Source organism: Oncorhynchus mykiss, chromosome 10 (assembly GCF_057628025.1).
Source record: "Oncorhynchus mykiss isolate SJ-2025 chromosome 10, ASM5762802v1, whole genome shotgun sequence".
NCBI classification, from domain to species: Eukaryota; Metazoa; Chordata; class Actinopteri; order Salmoniformes; family Salmonidae; genus Oncorhynchus; species Oncorhynchus mykiss.
Window position 1 is genome coordinate 59,966,753 of NC_143031.1, and position 17,241 is coordinate 59,983,993.

A 17,241-nucleotide genomic window follows, 5' to 3' on the forward strand; every position below is an offset into this window, starting at 1 on the left:
ATGTCCTACCACATTGGCTGAGCCGTTCTTGCTCTGAGACGTTTCCACTTCACAATAACAGCACTTACAGTTGACTGGGGCTGGAAAGGTGGCATCCTATGACATTGTCACGTTGAAAGTCACTGAGCTCTTCAGTAAGGCCATTCTACAGCCATAGTTTGTTTGTGGAGAATGCATGGGTGTGGCTGAAATAGCCTAATCTACTAATTTGAATGGGTGTTGACATACTTTTGTTTACATAGTGTATTTGATCATATTGTATGAAAGAATGCATTGTGGTGTGCTCCTCTCTGCATGATACATTTGCACATGTCTCTGAGAAAGCAATTATCTGTGACTTGTGGTATAACTGGTAAGGCAAATCATTCCGATACCTCTTTTCCTATCAGACAGTGAACAAAAACAACATTTAGGCGGATGGCACTGATGATGTATTTGCACATTGGGGCAGGGTAGATGGATTTTCCGAGGTGGAGTAATGTTTAGGAACATTCTCATTTATAAAGAGGGCCTAACAACACAAAAGGGTTGACATTGAGTCCACCCAACCAGTTGATCAGCAATTGCAATTCCTAAGGCTGTAAATATGGTCTGAGATTCATATTGAGCATAGCTGGGTTCTCCTGCCTTACTGACAGTAATGATCGTGAGGTGATAGAGTGAGGATATGCACTACTTTTGGACCTGTATTCCTGGCTGACAATAACTTTGTGACCCTTTGAGAGTCTAATTTTATGTGGACTTTATTTATTATTTCAAGAAGTTCAGGTGAGTAGAAATTGGCATGCAAGACACTGAATTTAGTGTAAGAAGGCTATGATTTTTTTTTATGATTTAGACTTTACAGCATTACTTGAAAGAGTTATCTATCATTATCCAACTAATTTCATTGTCTCAATAGTATTTGTGCACTTCATCATTTTAAATGCAATTGTTTTTGATGTACAAATCTGAACTGTTTCTCATTTCAAATCCATCAACAGAAAATAAACTAAATTAAGCAAAATAACCCAAATTAAACAAAATAAACACAATTCTTTATATAAAGATATTTCATAATTTTGTCATCAAAATAGATATGACAGAATTTCATGTGAAATTACAAAACAGTAATAGACTATTCACCAGTTTAGAGAAAAATATGCACCAGTTTAGAGAAATGTTTCCTAATCCAATAATATCACATGAAATGATCTTGTAACCAAGTAAACCTGTGGCCAAAATATCCTTCATGTATCTCTGCCAAATCAATCAAGAAGGTTACTATGTTAAATCAAGGAAGAAAGACAGACATAGCAAAATTCTTTCAATATACAATGCCTAAAGCGTCTTCACACCCTTTGCAAGGTTTTCACATTGTACAGCCTTAAATTTAAATCTAACAATGAATTAATCAAATTAACCTACTCCATACTTTTTAATTAAAATGAAAATGATAGAAATGTGCATTAAATTACAAAAAATATATACAAAAAATAAGATGTATTGATTATGTAGGACTGCACACCTTTGCTGTGGCACATCTATGTAGGTCTACTGAACAGTATAACACTGGCCTCCCATTCCAAATCATATTTTTTGTTTGTAACAAGACCATTGAGCAATACTCTATTATACAACGAGAGGGTGTAATCCTGAATGCTGAGTGGTTAAAACAGTATTCCAGACAGTTTTTATTCCACAAGGTACCACCGGCTAAATCTATGACATTAAAATGCCGATTTAATCTGTTCCATCGGACTGCGCAATTTACAAACTACTGTAGATCTCCACTATAAAAAGCATCTAGACATTATCTCACATTTCTTTTAGACTAACATTTAGTTTAACAGTGGAGATTTCTATAAACCTTGCTCTCTGTCGCTCTGACATTTGCAACATTGTTTCAATATTCAAATTCGATCTCAATCTGTTCCATATTAATGAACTTGTCTGGAGTCGGGAAGAGACAACCAGAAAGGCAACGTGTCTCAGCCAGTCAAAATAATTTTAGGGATATTTACAAATAATTGTAAATTGAAAAAGGTCAAATGAAATAAGGTGGAGCTAGTTTGCAGTCTTTCCAGTCTCAGTTTGAAGTGATTATGTTAGCTGTGTTGTTCGCTAGCTCCTCTGAACAACAGTGTCCTGACGATTGAGCACATTTTCTATGCCAGGCGATTAGGTCATTGTTATGGATGTAAGCAAGTAAAGGTCACTATGAAAACAGCTTAAACAAATGCAAATGCCAATACTTTGACGTGACTGTAAGTTAGCCGTAGTTGGCTAGCTTGCAAGCAAGGGATAAGAATGTTGCCAGCCAGTATCGCAATGGAACATTTAGAATTAACAAATGGGTTGCAACCATACACTGGTGTGAATGTCTTCACAAGACTGAGGCAGGTAAAAGGTTTACTAGTATGACTGTGAGTTCTGGTTCTCATACCTGAATTCCCTAACTGTAAAAGTTACTCTGAATAATTGTGTCTGCTAAATTACTAAATTTCCGCATGGTGTTGAGTGTTTCTGAGGGTGCTAGTTTAAGTCCAGACTTAAATCTGCTTGAAAATCAGAGACATGGGTATGCTTGTCACCGGCAGGAACTCGAGAGTTAGTCAGGATCAAAAGTAGTTGTATTTTTAGGGCTTCAATTACTCAAATTGCCAAATACACACCAGAATGGGTTTCCACACAGTTGTGTTTCTGAGTGGGCTAGTCTTAAAAAAATCAGAGACAAGACTTGAATATTGAATATTATCCCGATGCCACATGGGTACACTACAGCATCCACCGATACATTCTTGCTGTCAACAGAATGCCTGACAGCTTGAAAGACATTTTGGACACAACAGTGAATATGGTTAACTTTGTTAAATCAAGGCCCCTGAACTCTTGTGTGTTTTCTGGACTATGCAATGATATGGGCAGCGACCATGTTCCGCTTTTACAACATACAGAAGTGTGCAGGTTATCAACGGGCAAAGTTTTGACATGTTTTTTTAAATTGAGAGACGAGCTTAAAATGTTCTTCACCGACCATTTTCATTTGTCTGACCGCTTGCATGATGACGAGTTTTTCACACGACTGGCCTATCTGGGGGATTTATTTTCTCACCTGAATGATCTGAATCTAGCATTACAGGGACTCTTCGCAACTATATACTATCTTTTAAACTTTTGGTTACTTGTCTACAGCTCTAACCACTAGGCTACCTGCCAACTCATGGCCATTGGCTCAAATGATCCCAAGGCAAACATTTTGATTAAATTAGCAGACACAGCTTCAAGGTTTCGCTTGAATGCTAGGTGTAGGACCTCATATTGAAGCTGATGTATAGACCAATCTTAAAATGATCTACTTTGGTTTATTTACAAGCATCATGAAACCTCCAACACAATAGCTGTATTTGATTAATTGAAAATCAGTTTTTTGGATGTCTTGCTTACCACTTTTTCCATGTGGTTTATTCCTTTATAGAATCCATGAAATGAGTGGGCTAGTCTTAAAAAAATCAGAGACAAGACTTGAATATTGAATGTTATCTCTTCCTAAAATTTGGGCAAATGATTCATTTTGTGTATGCTTTCCTAGAAACAAGGCTGGCTCAACTAACCCCTTTGGCTCAACTTACCCCACAAATTAGCTTAATTTCCGATGCAATGTATGTACTCAGAGTTTAAAAGGCGTTAAGGAAACATTTTTGCGGTGCAAAATAATTGTACGAAGTCTCCAAAATTACCATGAACATAATTATAATCTGGCACCGTGATTTAATCTGTCACACCTGCTCCTGCTCTTCCTACCTGGCGCCCTAGGCATAACTGCCTTCCCCCGTCACACACATCAGCGATTATGAGACTCACCTGGACTCAATCACCTCTGTCATTACCTCCCCATATCTGTCTGTTCCCCCGCTCTGTTCCCAGCTTCAGCATTGATTGTCTTATGTCCTTGTATACCCGTGTGCTGACGCTGTTCCTGTCTTGTTTCCATGTCTGTTCCAATTAAATGTTTGACTCCCCGTACTTCTTCTCTATTTCAGCATCAGTCCTTACTTAATCTGAATATAGTCCTCAAGATATGTGTGCTGTAAAGATGCTATTCATGTATTGCTCAGTATACTAAAATGTAGTTAAATAATTGCCTCCTTATAATGCATTGCTAATAAGGTTTCTAATTAAAACACCCTTGGAGATTTTGATGAAGTTTACAGTAATTTTTGGGCACTTTGCCCAATTCTTTTCCACTACAAAAATGTCACCAATAGGATCTTAAACATGCAGCTACGAGAAGTCACTAATAATTGTCTGATCAAAGCATAGTCACACAAACAAGTTGTATCAAACATTGATTGAATATGAGCTCTACATTTCACCTGATGTCAACCATAAGGTTTTTCAGCTCATTAAATTATGTTAGCGATCAATCAAGGGTATGTTGTGGTTGTTCAACATAGCATCAATTCAATCATAGCCAACAGAAATTATATTAATCTGTTCATTATCACTCTGGCAGAGAATTTTTCTTTTTCACAAAAAAAGAAAACAACTGAATTCAACCAATCTGTGAGGTGTTTTAACAACAACAGCATCAAGATTTATACTCAATCATCAAATTCTTCCTCTCTCAGTGGTAGGGAAGTTTAAATTACTAGCTTAATATAGCACTAAGGTAAACATTGCACTTTTCTCAATAAAGTGATTTATACCGCTCACCATGGTGATGCTAAGGCATCCTTTTGGGCCAGAATGGTAGTAACAAATGTACTGTCACGGTGGGGAGGTGAGAACTACAGTATTTGTGCCAATTTTAAGGTGGGGATGACAAAAATAGTCATTGCAATGTTGTTTGGGACTCCAGAATGTGTAATTAGTAAGCAATATGGTAGTAGCTCCGATTTTCAAAATGAATTTGTTGTCATATTGCTTAGACCTATCTGTATAGTGTATACCATATGTCTGGAAGTGCAAAGGGTATACGGACTAATACTTTTTGCATGGCAGTGCCATTGAGGTAACCTTAGTTTAGAGAGAAGAGTGTCCTCTACTGGCCCTCCAACACAACTTCCATGTACAACAACTGTATTATTCTAGAGAGTTCCTGTTCCAGGTATATGACCAGGCCCAACCCTGCTTAGCTTGAATTATTATTAGATTTTTATTTAACTAGGCAAGTCAGCTAAGAACAAATTCTTATTCACAATGGCAGCCTACCGTGGAACAGTGGGTTAACTGCCTCGTTCAGGGGCAGAACAACAGACACTCTAACCACTAGGCTACCTGCCGCCCTGTCCTGGCTTTTAGCTGAAAGCCAGGAGAGGAATCCAAGGTGATATGTTGGATGGCAAATGATAAGAAACAAGAACCTTCATCACTTTGAATCTCGATAAATGTCTTTATTGATCTTAAAAGTTGAGGTGGTTAAATTGACTACACCTGTACCATCAGTCTGGAACTTTCATGCTGAGTAATCTGGAAGCAAAGGCTACTGTAATGGTCAGTCTTGCATTTCACCCACTATTAAACATACCTGTAGGATTTGGGGAGTAGTGAAGGAAAAAGTACCCAATTGTCATACTTGACAAAAAGTAAAGATACAATAATAGAAAATGAATAATAGATAAATAATAAATCGAAAGTCACACAGTAAAATACTGCTTGAGTAAAATCCTAAAACAAATAAGTTTTAGTATCAAAAGTAAATGTAATTCCTAAATTACAGTGCATTCGGAAGACCCCTTGACTTTTTCAAAATGTTGTTACGTTACAGCCTTATTCTAAAAAGGATGATATTTTATTTTATTTTTACATTTACGTAAGTGTTCAGACCCTATACTCAGTACTTGTTGAAGCACCTTTGGTGGCGTATTTGGGGAGTTTATCCCAGTCTTTTCTGCAGATCTCCTTAAGCTTTGTCAGATTGGATGTAGAGCGTCGCTGCATAGCTATTTTCAGGTCTCTCCAGAGATGTTCGATAGGGTTCAAGTCTGGACTCTGTCTGGGCCACTCAAGGATATTCAGAGACTTGTCTGGAAGCCACTCCCGCGTTGTCATGGCTGTGTGCTTAGTGTCGTTTAACTGTTTTTTTTTATCAAGGATCTCTCTGTACTTTGCTCTGTTCATTTTTCCATGGATTCTGACTAGTCTCCCAGTCCCTGCCACTGAAAAACATCCCCAAAGCGTGATGCTGTCACCACCATGATTCACCATAGTGATGGTGCCAGGTTACCTCCAGATGTGACGCTTGGCATTCATGCCAAAGTGTTCAATCTTGGTTTCATCAGACCAGAGAATCTTGTTTCTCATGGTCTGAGAGTCCTGTAGGTGCCTTTTGGCAAACTCCAAGCGGGCTGTCAAGAAGCCTGATTGGTGCTTCAGAGATGGTTGTCATTCGTGAAGGTTCTCCCATCTCCACAGAGGAACTCTGGAGTTCTCTCAGAGTGACCAGCGGGTTCTTGGTCACCTCCCTGACCAAGGCCCTTCTCCCTCGATTGCTCAGTTTGGCCGGGCGGCCAGCTCTTTGAAGAGTATTGGTGGTTCCAAACGTCTTCCATTTAAGAATGATGGAGGCCACTGTGTTTTTGGGGACCTTCAATGCTGCAGACATGTTTTGGTACCCTTCCCCAGATCTGTGCTTCAACACAATCCTGTCTCGGAGCTCTACAGACAATTCCTTCAAGCTCATGGCTTGGTTTTTGCTCTGACAACTGTTGGACCTTATATAGACAGTTGTTTGACTTTCATCATTTACCACAGGTGGATTCCAATCTAGTTTTAGAAACATCTCAAGGATTACCAATGGAAACAGGTGTCACGACTTCCGCTGACGTCGGCTCCTCTCGGCGGTCGGCATCACCGGCTTTCCAGCCATCACGCTCAATTTTTCATTGTTCCATTTGTTTTGTCTTGTTCCCTGCACACCTGGTTTACATTTCCTAATCACACTGCATGTATTTATTACTCTGTTCCCCTCCATGTCTTTGTGTGAAATTGTTTATTTTTATGTGGTTATTGTGATGCGCCAGGCTATGTTTCCATGTTCCGTGTTTGTGCAAGTTGTATGTTCATTTGGTACATTAGCTTTGGTGAGTGATTTTCGCGCTTTGTACTTTTGCCATTTTGCTGAAGGTTTTGACGCAGTTTGCGTCCGTGTGTTTGTTCACTCCAGCCTGAATAAAGTGTACGCCTGTTCACAACACTCTGCTCTCCTGAACCTGACTTCTCCACCAGTACACACACCCTTGACAACAGGATGCACCTGAGCTCAATTTCAAGTCTCATATCAAAAGGTCTGTATACCTATGTAAAGAAGGCATTTCTGTTTTTATTATAATTTTAACTTGCTAACATAAAAAAAAAACGCTTTTCACTATGTCGTTATGGGGTATTGTATGTTGATTGATGAGGATTTTAAAAAAAATCAATTTTTAGAATAAGGCTGTAACGTAACAACGTGTGCATAAAAAGTTAAAGTATACATTTTTTCATATTCCTTATTTTAAGTAAATGTTTATTTAATTTACAGATAGCCAGTGGCACACTCCAACACTCTGAGATAATTTATAAACAAAGCATTTGTGTTTTGTTAGTCTGTGAGTCCACCAGATCAGAGGCAGTAGGATGACCAGGGATATTATTTAGTACGGGATTTGGACCATTTTCCTGTCCTGATTAGTATTAAAAAAATAACGAGTACTTTTGGCTGTCAGGGAAAATGTCAGCAGTAAAAAGTACATAATTTCTTTAGGAATGTAGTGAAGTTGTAACGGTATTCTTGATGAGAAGGAGAGTCGGACCAAAATGCGGCGTGTCTATTGCAATCCATGTTTAATGAAGTAACACACTAAACACAAACACTATCAAAACAATAAACTTAACGAAAACCGAAACAGCCTATACTTGTGTAACCTAACACAGAACAATGGCATCAGGACACTAAGGACAATCACCCACCACAAACTCAAAGAATATGGCTGCCTAAATATGGTTCCCAATCAGAGACAACGATAAACACCTGCCTCTGATTGAGAACCACTTCAGACAGCCATAGACTTAGCTAGAACACCCCACTAGCTACAATCCCCATACACACCACATACAAAAACCCCATGCCACACCCTGGCCTGACCAAATAAATAAAGATAAACACAAAATACTTTGACCAGGGTGTGACAGAACCCCCCCCCTAAGGTGCGGACTCCCGAACGCACCTCAAAACAATAGGGAGGGTCCGGGTGGGCGTCTGTCCATGGTGGCGGCTCCGGCGCGGGACGTGGACCCCACTCAATCAATGTCTTAGTCCCTTCTCGCGTCCCTGGATAGTCCACCCTCGCCGCCGACCATGGCCTAGTAGTCCTCACCCAGAACCCCACTGGACTGAGGAGCAGATCGGGACTGAGGGGCAGCTCGGGACTGAGGCAGCTCGGAACTGAGGGGAAGCTCAGGAGTGAGAGGAAGCTCAGGAGTGAGAGGAAGCTCAGGCAGGTTGATGAATCTACCAGATCCTGGCTGGCTGGCGGTTTCGGCAGATCCTGGTCGGCTGGCAGATCTGGAAGAGTCTGGTCGACTGGCAGATCTGGAAGAGTCTGGTCGACTGGCAGATCTGGGAGAGTCTGGTCGACTGGCAGATCTGGGAGAGTCTGGTCGACTGGCAGATCTGGGAGAGTCTGGTCGACTGGCAGATCTGGGAGAGTCTGGTCGACTGGCAGATCTGGGAGAGTCTGGTCGACTGGCAGATCTGGGAGAGTCTGGTCGACTGGCAGATCTGGGAGAGTCTGGTCGACTGGCAGATCTGGGAGAGTCTGGTCGACTGGCAGATCTGGGAGAGTCTGGTCGACTGGCAGATCTGGGAGAGTCTGGTCGACTGGCAGATCTGGGAGAGTCTGGTCGACTGGCAGATCTGGGAGAGTCTGGTCGACTGGCAGATCTGGGAGAGTCTGGTCGACTGGCAGATCTGGGAGAGTCTGGTCGACTGGCAGCTCTGGCTGCTCCATGCTGACTGGCTGCTCCATGATGACTGGCAGCTCTGGCTGCTCCATGCTGACTGGCTGCTCCATGCTGACTGGCAGCTCTGGCTGCTCCATGCTGACTGGCTGCTCCATGCTGACTGGCAGCTCTGGCTGCTCCATGCTGACTGGCTGCTCTGGCTGCTCCATGCTGACTGGCTGCTCCATGCTGACTGGAGGCCCTGGCTGCTCCATGCTGACTGGCGGCCCTGGCTGCTCCATGCTGACTGGCGGCCCTGGCTGCTCCATGCTGACTGGCGGCCCTGGCTGCTCCATGCTGACTGGCGGCCCTGGCTGCTCCATGCTGACTGGCGGCTCTGGCGGCTCCTTGCAGACTGGCAGCTCTGGCGGCTCCTTGCAGACTGGCAGCTCTGGCGGCTCCTTGCAGACTGGCAGCTCTGGCGGCTCCTTGCAGACTGGCAGCTCTGGCGGCTCCTTGCAGACTGGCAGCTCTGGCGGCTCCTTGCAGACTGGCAGCTCTGGCGGCTCCTTGCAGACTGGCAGCTCTGGCGGCTCCTTGCAGACTGGCAGCTTTGGCGGCATCCTGCAGACAGGCAGCTCTGGCGGCTCCTTGCAGACTGGCAGCTCCTTGCAGACTGGCAGCTCTATGCAGACTGGCAGCTCCTTGCAGACTGGCAGCTCCTTGCTAACTGGCAGCTCCATGCTAACTGGCAGCTCTATGCTAACTGGCAGCTCTATGCTAACTGGCAGCTCTATGCTAACTGGCAGCTCTATGCTAACTGGCAGCTCTGAACAGGCGGGAGACTCCGGCAGCGCTGTAGAGAAGGAAGGCTCTAACAGCGCTAAACAGACGGGAGACTCCAACAGCGCTGGAGAGGAGGAGGGCTCCGACAGCGCTGGACAGGCGAGGCGCACTGTAGGCCTGATGCGTGGTGCTGGCACTGGTGGTACTGGGCCGAGGACACGCACAGGAAGCCTGGTGCGGGGAGCTGCTACCGGAGGGCTGGGGTGTGGAGGTGGCGAATTCCATGTTTAAAACACCAACACAGCAACTCCCTCATTTCTCTCTCCTCCAATTTCCCCATTAACTCCTTCACAGTCTCTGTTTCACTCACCTCCAACACCGGCTCTGGTTCTGGTCTCCTCCTTGGCTCCTCACAATAAACAGGGAGAGTTGGCTCAGGTCTGGCTCCTGACTCTGCCACACTCTCCCTGAGCCCCCCCCCAAGAAATTTTTGGGGCTGACTATGGGGCCTCCGTCCGCACCGCCTTGCTTGCTTCGCAAACTCCATTCTCCTATATCCTTCCGCGCACTGCTCCATCGAATCCCAGGCAGGCTCCGGCACTCTCCCTGGGTCGACCGCCCACCTGTCTATCTCCTCCCAAGAAGTATAGTCCATACTGTACTCCACTTTGGGCTGTTCCTGCCTGTTGACACGCTGCTTGGTCCCTTTGTGGTGGGTGATTCTGTAACGGTATTCTTGATGAGAAGGAGAGTCGGACCAAAATGCGGCGTGTCTATTGCAATCCATGTTTAATGAAGTAACACACTAAACACAAACACTATCAAAACAATAAAACTTAACGAAAACCGAAACAGCCTATACTTGTGTAACCTAACACAGAACAATGACATCAGGACACTAAGGACAATCACCCACCACAAACTCAAAGAATATGGCTGCCTAAATATGGTTCCCAATCAGAGACAACGATAAACACCTGCCTCTGATTGAGAACCACTTCAGACAGCCATAGACTTAGCTAGAACACCCCACTAGCTACAATCCCCATACACACCACATACAAAAACCCCATGCCACACCCTGGCCTGACCAAATAAATAAAGATAAACACAAAATACTTTGACCAGGGTGTGACAGAAGTAAAAGTGAAATTTGCCGAAAATATCAATAGTAAAGTTGAGTACAGATACCCAAAAAAACAACTTAAGTTGCACTTAAAATTATTTTTTACTTAAGTACTTTACACCATTGTTTGGGAGTAAATGCTGATCCTAGATCTGGCTGATGAGTAACTATCCAGGGCAAAGCAAACATACCTACAATACTGTAAATAGTGTAAAAAAATACATGTTTTATTGTCACATACACAAGATTGGTGCAGGGAAATGTGTTGTTTTACAGGATCATCCATAGTAGTACAGTGCCCCTGATGCAAATTAGGGTTAATTGCCTTGCTCAAGGGAATATCATTTGATTTTTCACCTTGTCGGCTCGCGTATTCGAAGCAGCAACCGTTTGGTTTTTGGTCCAACGCTCTAACAGATATACTATCTGCTGCCACTGAAAGGGGGAAAAGAAAAAAAATGCTAACTACTCAAGAATGACTCAACTGCTTGACGAAAAACACCCTGAAAAAATATAACTTGATTGTGAGAATATCATCTTGCACAGATATGAACAAATAATAAGCAAACTCCTGCCTCAAACCTTAAACACTCTTGAGTCAATTTCGGCAGCCTTTAGTCCAAAAAATCGAATTAGCACCATAAAAAGAATCCCATTAAAATCCATATTTTTAATATAGAGATATCTGCATGGGCTGCCTCTCAACCCACCGCAACTGGCGATATCGGCCTTCCACATCTGTGGTGAAAGGTGGCAGAGATGTTTATTAGACCATGAGACATCCCAAAAATCTGTCTTCTCACAAAAACGAATGTGTTGTCTGAACTGTTTGGCCTACACAATGATGTGACCCCTCTATGGAAAGGTGAGTCTCTCACGAACACATCTCAGTGGTTTTAGGACACCCACAAACCACACAAGACTCGCCTGAAGGTAGCCTGGTACCAGATAAAAACATTTATGACAGTATATATGGAAGAGAGAGGTTCAGTGCCTATAAAGGTTGATGTTAAAAAAAAGAAAAACATTGTTTCCTGATATTTCTTATACAGTATCTCTCAGATATGAAGGACCTCGGCGTTACTCTGGACCCTGATCTCTCTTTTGACGAACAAATCAAGACTGGTTCAAGGACAGATTTTTTTCCATCTACGTAACATTGCAAAAATCAGAAACTTTCTGTCCAAAAATGAATCAGAAAAAATAATCCAAACTTTTTTTACTTCTAGGTTAGACTACTGCAATGCTCTACTTTCTGGCTACCTGGATAAAGCACTAAATCAACTTCAGTTAGTGCTAAATACGGCTGCTAGAATCCTGACTAGAACCAAAAGATTTGATCATATTACTCCAGTGCTAGCATCCTTACACAGGCTTCCTGTTAAGGCAAGGGCTGATTTCAAGGTTTTATGCTAACCTACAAAGCATTACATTGGCTTGCTCCTACCTATCTTTCCGATTTGGTCCTGCCGTACATACATACCAGTACGCTACGGTCTCTGCCTGGCCTGTTCCCCTCTCTCCACTGCAATTCTCTGCCTCTAACCCTATTACAGGGACCGAGTCACTGGCTTACCGGTGCTCTTCCATGCTGTCCCTAGGAGGGGTGCGTCACTTGAGTGGGTTGAGTCACTGACATGGTCTTCCTGTCTGGGTTGGTTCCCCCCTTGGGTTGTGCTGTGGCAGAGATCTTTGTGGGCTATTCTCTGCCTTGTCTCAGGATGGTAAGTTGGTGGTTGAAGATATCCCTCTAGTGGTGTTGGGGCTGTGCTTTGGCAAAGTGGGTGGGGTTATATAATGCTTGGTTGGACCTGTCCGGGGGTATCATCACCAAAGTGTCTCCTGACCCCTCCTGTCTCAGCCTCCAGTATTTATGCTGGAGTAGTTTATGTGTCGGGGGGCTAGGGTCAGTCTGTTTTATCCGGTGTCCTGTGTGAATATAAGTATGTACTCTCTAATTCTCTCTTTCTTTCTTTCTCTCTCTCAGAAAACCTGAGCCCTAGGACCATGCCTCAGGACTACCTGGCATGATGACTCCTTGCTGTCCCCAGTCCACCTGGCCGTGCTGCTGCTCCAGTTTCAACTGTTCTGCCTGCCGCTATGGAACCCTGACCTGTTCACCGGACGTGCTACCTGTCCCAGACCTGCTGTTTTCAACTCTCTAGAGACAGCAAGAGATAGAGATACTCTCAATGATCGGCTATGAAAAGCAAACAGATCATTTACTCCTGAGGTGCTAACTTGTTGCACCCTCGACAACTACTGTGATTATTATTATTTGACCATGCTGGTCATTTATGAACATTTGAACATCTTGGCCATGTTCTGTTATAATCTCCACCCGGCACAGCCAGAAGAGGACTGGCCTCCCCTCATAGCCTGGTTCCTCTCTAGGTTTCTTCCTAGGTTTTGGCCTTTTCTAGGGAGTCTTTCCTAGTCACCGTGCTTCTACACCTGCATTGCTTGTTGTTTGGGGTTTTAGGTTGGGTTTCTGTACAGCACTTTGAGATTTCAGCTGACGTAAGAAGGGCTATATAAATTAATTTGATTTGATTTGGATATAGGACAGACAACTCCCAAAAACATATTTTAGATTTTTGGGGGGACTAACACTTTTTCCATTTATGAATCTGTTAATTTCCTGTATTACTAAACATTGAGAGAGCAAACCACACACAAATCCGAGTTATATTATAAAGTCCATCTTTAATTATATGAGCTTCACCATAGCCCTGTGACTCTCAGATCAATTCAGTGTCTATAAATGAATTGTCTGAGAGTGCTTACAAAACAATTCTTAGTATCATTTATAGCCAACACACACCCCTCTCAACTCACATGATGAATAACACAGATCTTAGGAACATTACAAAGGAAGACTTTACTTGAGAGAGAAATATCCCATAGCCAGACAGCATTAGCTATAAATTATTGTTCAGTTTGTTCTCTTAGACAAGGTTCTAACTCGTTCTTGGTACCACTTAGGACCAAAACTATACCTCATCCAATGGCATATATCAAATGTCAATTCTAGATACTCCCATCTCAAATACACCCCCTCCTGGACAAGATCTGAAAAGACAGTGAGCCTCTTAGGTTATATATTAAATCAAGATAAGGGCAACCTACGAGGGGACATACAATAGTTACAGACACATTCCCATAAGAAGACAAGCCTCCATTCTGTCCTCCTCCCCTTCTGATATTCTTCATAGCATCACATGGTTTAACAGATACATTGACATGTGAAGACAAGCATGACCTCTCCCCTCTCTGGGCCCCAAGTGACTAAGCCCTGGAGAAGAGACAACTGCAACTGCCAACAGTTATTTATCTATGTTACCTAACTAATTCTGATTCAGCCACGACAAGCCAAATTCAATGTTTCATAAAAAAAAGAAATATTTTTGTATACCTAAGGGGGGTCGTACAATTCAAGATCAAATAATTGAAATTATCCTTGGGATGATCATCTTAAAACAATTAGCTTAATAGAACAATGGCAGATAGTTTCAGTCACGGCCCTCTGTCCCAGAGAAGCAGAATATAAATAAAGCGAGTGCCATTCTGAAAGCATATGATGGATAGGCTTGACAGGCTCAGGCAAAGCGTAAAGATATGTCTCTAGTGAATTCATTCAACAACCAACAATTCAATGCACATTTTCTTTCCCGTCACCACGAGAAAGACGTCTTTATCTGGTTTATCCTGTAAACGTTGACATGCTGTACAAAATACACGATCGACATGTTGAACAACAAACATCTTTGCCTGTTGTACCAGTAGGCAATTACAAACATAAGCATGGCAGGCATTTTAAGTAGCTACTCAGGCTATGATATATAACATATAGTGCCTTCAGAAAGTGTTCACACCTCTTGACTTTTTCCACATTTTGTTATTTTACAAGGTGGGATTAAAATCTATTTAATTGTAATTTTGTTGTCAGCAATCCAAATAAAATACTCTGTAATGTTGAAGTGGAAGAAAAATTCTAACATTTGTAAAAAAATATACAGTACGAATCAAGTTTGGACACACCTACTCATTCAAGGGTTTTTCTTTATTTTTTTTATATTTCTACATAGTAGAATAATAGGGAAGACATCAAAACTCTGAAATAACATATGTGGAAACATGTAGTAACCAAACAAGTGTTAAACAAATCTAAATATATTTGAGATTTTGAGATTCTTCAAATAGCCACCCTTTGGCTTGATGACAGCTTTGCACATTCTGGACTGTCATCTCTCTTTGTTTATTTGAGCTGTTCTTGCCATAATATGGACTTAGTCTTTTACCAAATAGGGCTACCTACTGTATCTCCCTTACCTTGTCACAACACAACTGATTGGCTCAAACAAATTAAGTAGGAAAGAAATACCACAAAATAACTTTTAACAAGGCACACCTGTATATTGAAATGCATTCCAGTTGACTACCTCATGAAGCTGCTTGAGAGAATACCAAGAGTGTGCAAAGCTGTCATCAAAGCAAAAGGTGGCTATTGATTTGTTTAACCCTTTTTTGGTTACTACATGATTCCGTATTTGTTTTTTCATAGTTTTGATATCTTCACTATTATTCTACAATGTAGACAATAGTAAAAATTCAGATGTTTTAAGACTTTTGACCGGTAGTGTATGTATGTCAAATTATTGTATTGATAGAACGTAAGTGGCCTAATCAAAATAATTTGGAAATCTGATCTGAATTCCACAGTCTAAATTAAACAACTACAAAGCTGGACTATTGTGAGACATGTTATTAACATTAATAAAACCATAAATAATCATGTCCCCTGAGGTGTCACAACTTGCGTCATGGATTTTGCATAGGCATTTCTGCTCTAACAGAGGGCAGCAGAGAACTATTTAGAGCAGACAACCTGTTCATCGCCCTTGCTGTCTCTGCCTGGCCGGCTCCTCTCTCTCCACTGGGATTCTCTGCCTCTAACCCTATTACAGGGGCTGAGTCACTGGTTTACCGGTGCTCTTCCATGCCGTCCCTAGGAGGGGTGAGTCACGTGAGTGGGTTGAGTCACTGACGTGGTCTTCCTGTCTGGGTTGGCGCCCCCCCTTGGGTTGTGCCATGGCGGAGATCTTTGTGGGCTATACTCGGCCTTGTCTCAGGATGGTAAGTTGGTGGTTGAAGATATCCCTCTAGTGGTGTGGGGTCTGTGATTTTGCAAAGTGGGTGTGGTTATATCCTGCCTGTTTGGCCCTGTCCGGGGGTATCATCGGATGGGGCTACAGTGTCTCCTGATCCCTCCTGTCTCAGCCTATTTCTCCTGTCTTATCCGGTGTCCTGTGTGAATGTAAGTATGCTCTCTCTCTCTCTCTCAGGACCTGAGTCCACCTGGCCGTGCTGCTGCTCCAGTTTCAACTGTTCTGCCTGCGGCTATGGAACCCTGACCTGTTCACCGGACGTGCTACCTGTCCCAGAACTGCTTTTTTCAACTCTCTAGAGACAGCAGGAGCGGTAGAGATACTTTCAATGATCGGCTATGAAAAGCCAACTGACACTTACTCCTGAGGTGCTGACTTGTTGCACCCTCGACAACTACTGTGATTATTATTATTTGACCATGCTGGTCATTTCTGAACATTTGAATATCTTGGCCACGTTCTGTTATAATCTCCACCCTGCACAGCCAGAAGAGAACTGGCCATCCCTCATAGCCTGGTTCCTCTCTAGGTTTCTTCCTAGGTTTTGGCCTTTTCTAGGTAGTTTTTCCTAGCCACCGTGCATCTACACCTGCATTGCTTGCTGTTTTGGGGGTTTTAGGCTGGGTTTTTGTACAGCTCTTTGAGATGTCAGTTGATGTAAGAAGGGCTATATAAATGTAATTTGATTTGATTTGATCGAGGTGACACCCAGTAAGGCTGAGTCCAGGTGTACTGTAACCTAATATTTAGTGAGGGATTTTTATATTCACTTACTTACACATAAGCTAAACAATAAGTAGGCCTATATGAATATTATATTATCTTATTAGTGAAAGTAAAACCCCTTACTCATCCCTCACTGAAAAAAATATTTGCCTAAATAGAATGTGTTGTATTGACATCAGCTCATAGTTTCCCAAGTGGATAAAATTAATGAAACAATTGTTGTCCGAATTGCATAAGAGCGGTTAATAAACAGTCAGTCCACTTGTCTGAAGGCTTGTCTTAATCTCAGCACATACCGCCAGTAGTGATGAACGCTCACACCCATATCTATATTTAGGTGCGTTCTCCAGTCACACAAAATGCACCAACTCACAACATACAGTATCGCTATCACCACTTTAGGTATATCATAGCATAATTGCTTCATATACGGAGCTAGGATAGGGAAGAACCGTGACGAAAGTAACACTTGTCTTTTTCCTGAAGCGATAAAGCTAGAGACACCTTATTTGATGACAAACTATTTATATA

The 17,241-nt window shown here is 42.5% G+C and overlaps 1 long non-coding RNA gene across 1 annotated transcript; it reads left to right on the top strand.

The window, feature by feature from the left end:
• The first annotated feature begins 437 nt into the window (after positions 1 to 437).
• On the top strand, positions 438 to 15,615 carry LOC149980103 (uncharacterized). Its single transcript, XR_016484060.1, has 2 exons — positions 438 to 768; positions 12,804 to 15,615. It is a non-coding gene; the product is annotated as an uncharacterized LOC149980103 (long non-coding RNA).
• The last annotated feature ends 1,626 nt before the right edge of the window (positions 15,616 to 17,241 follow it).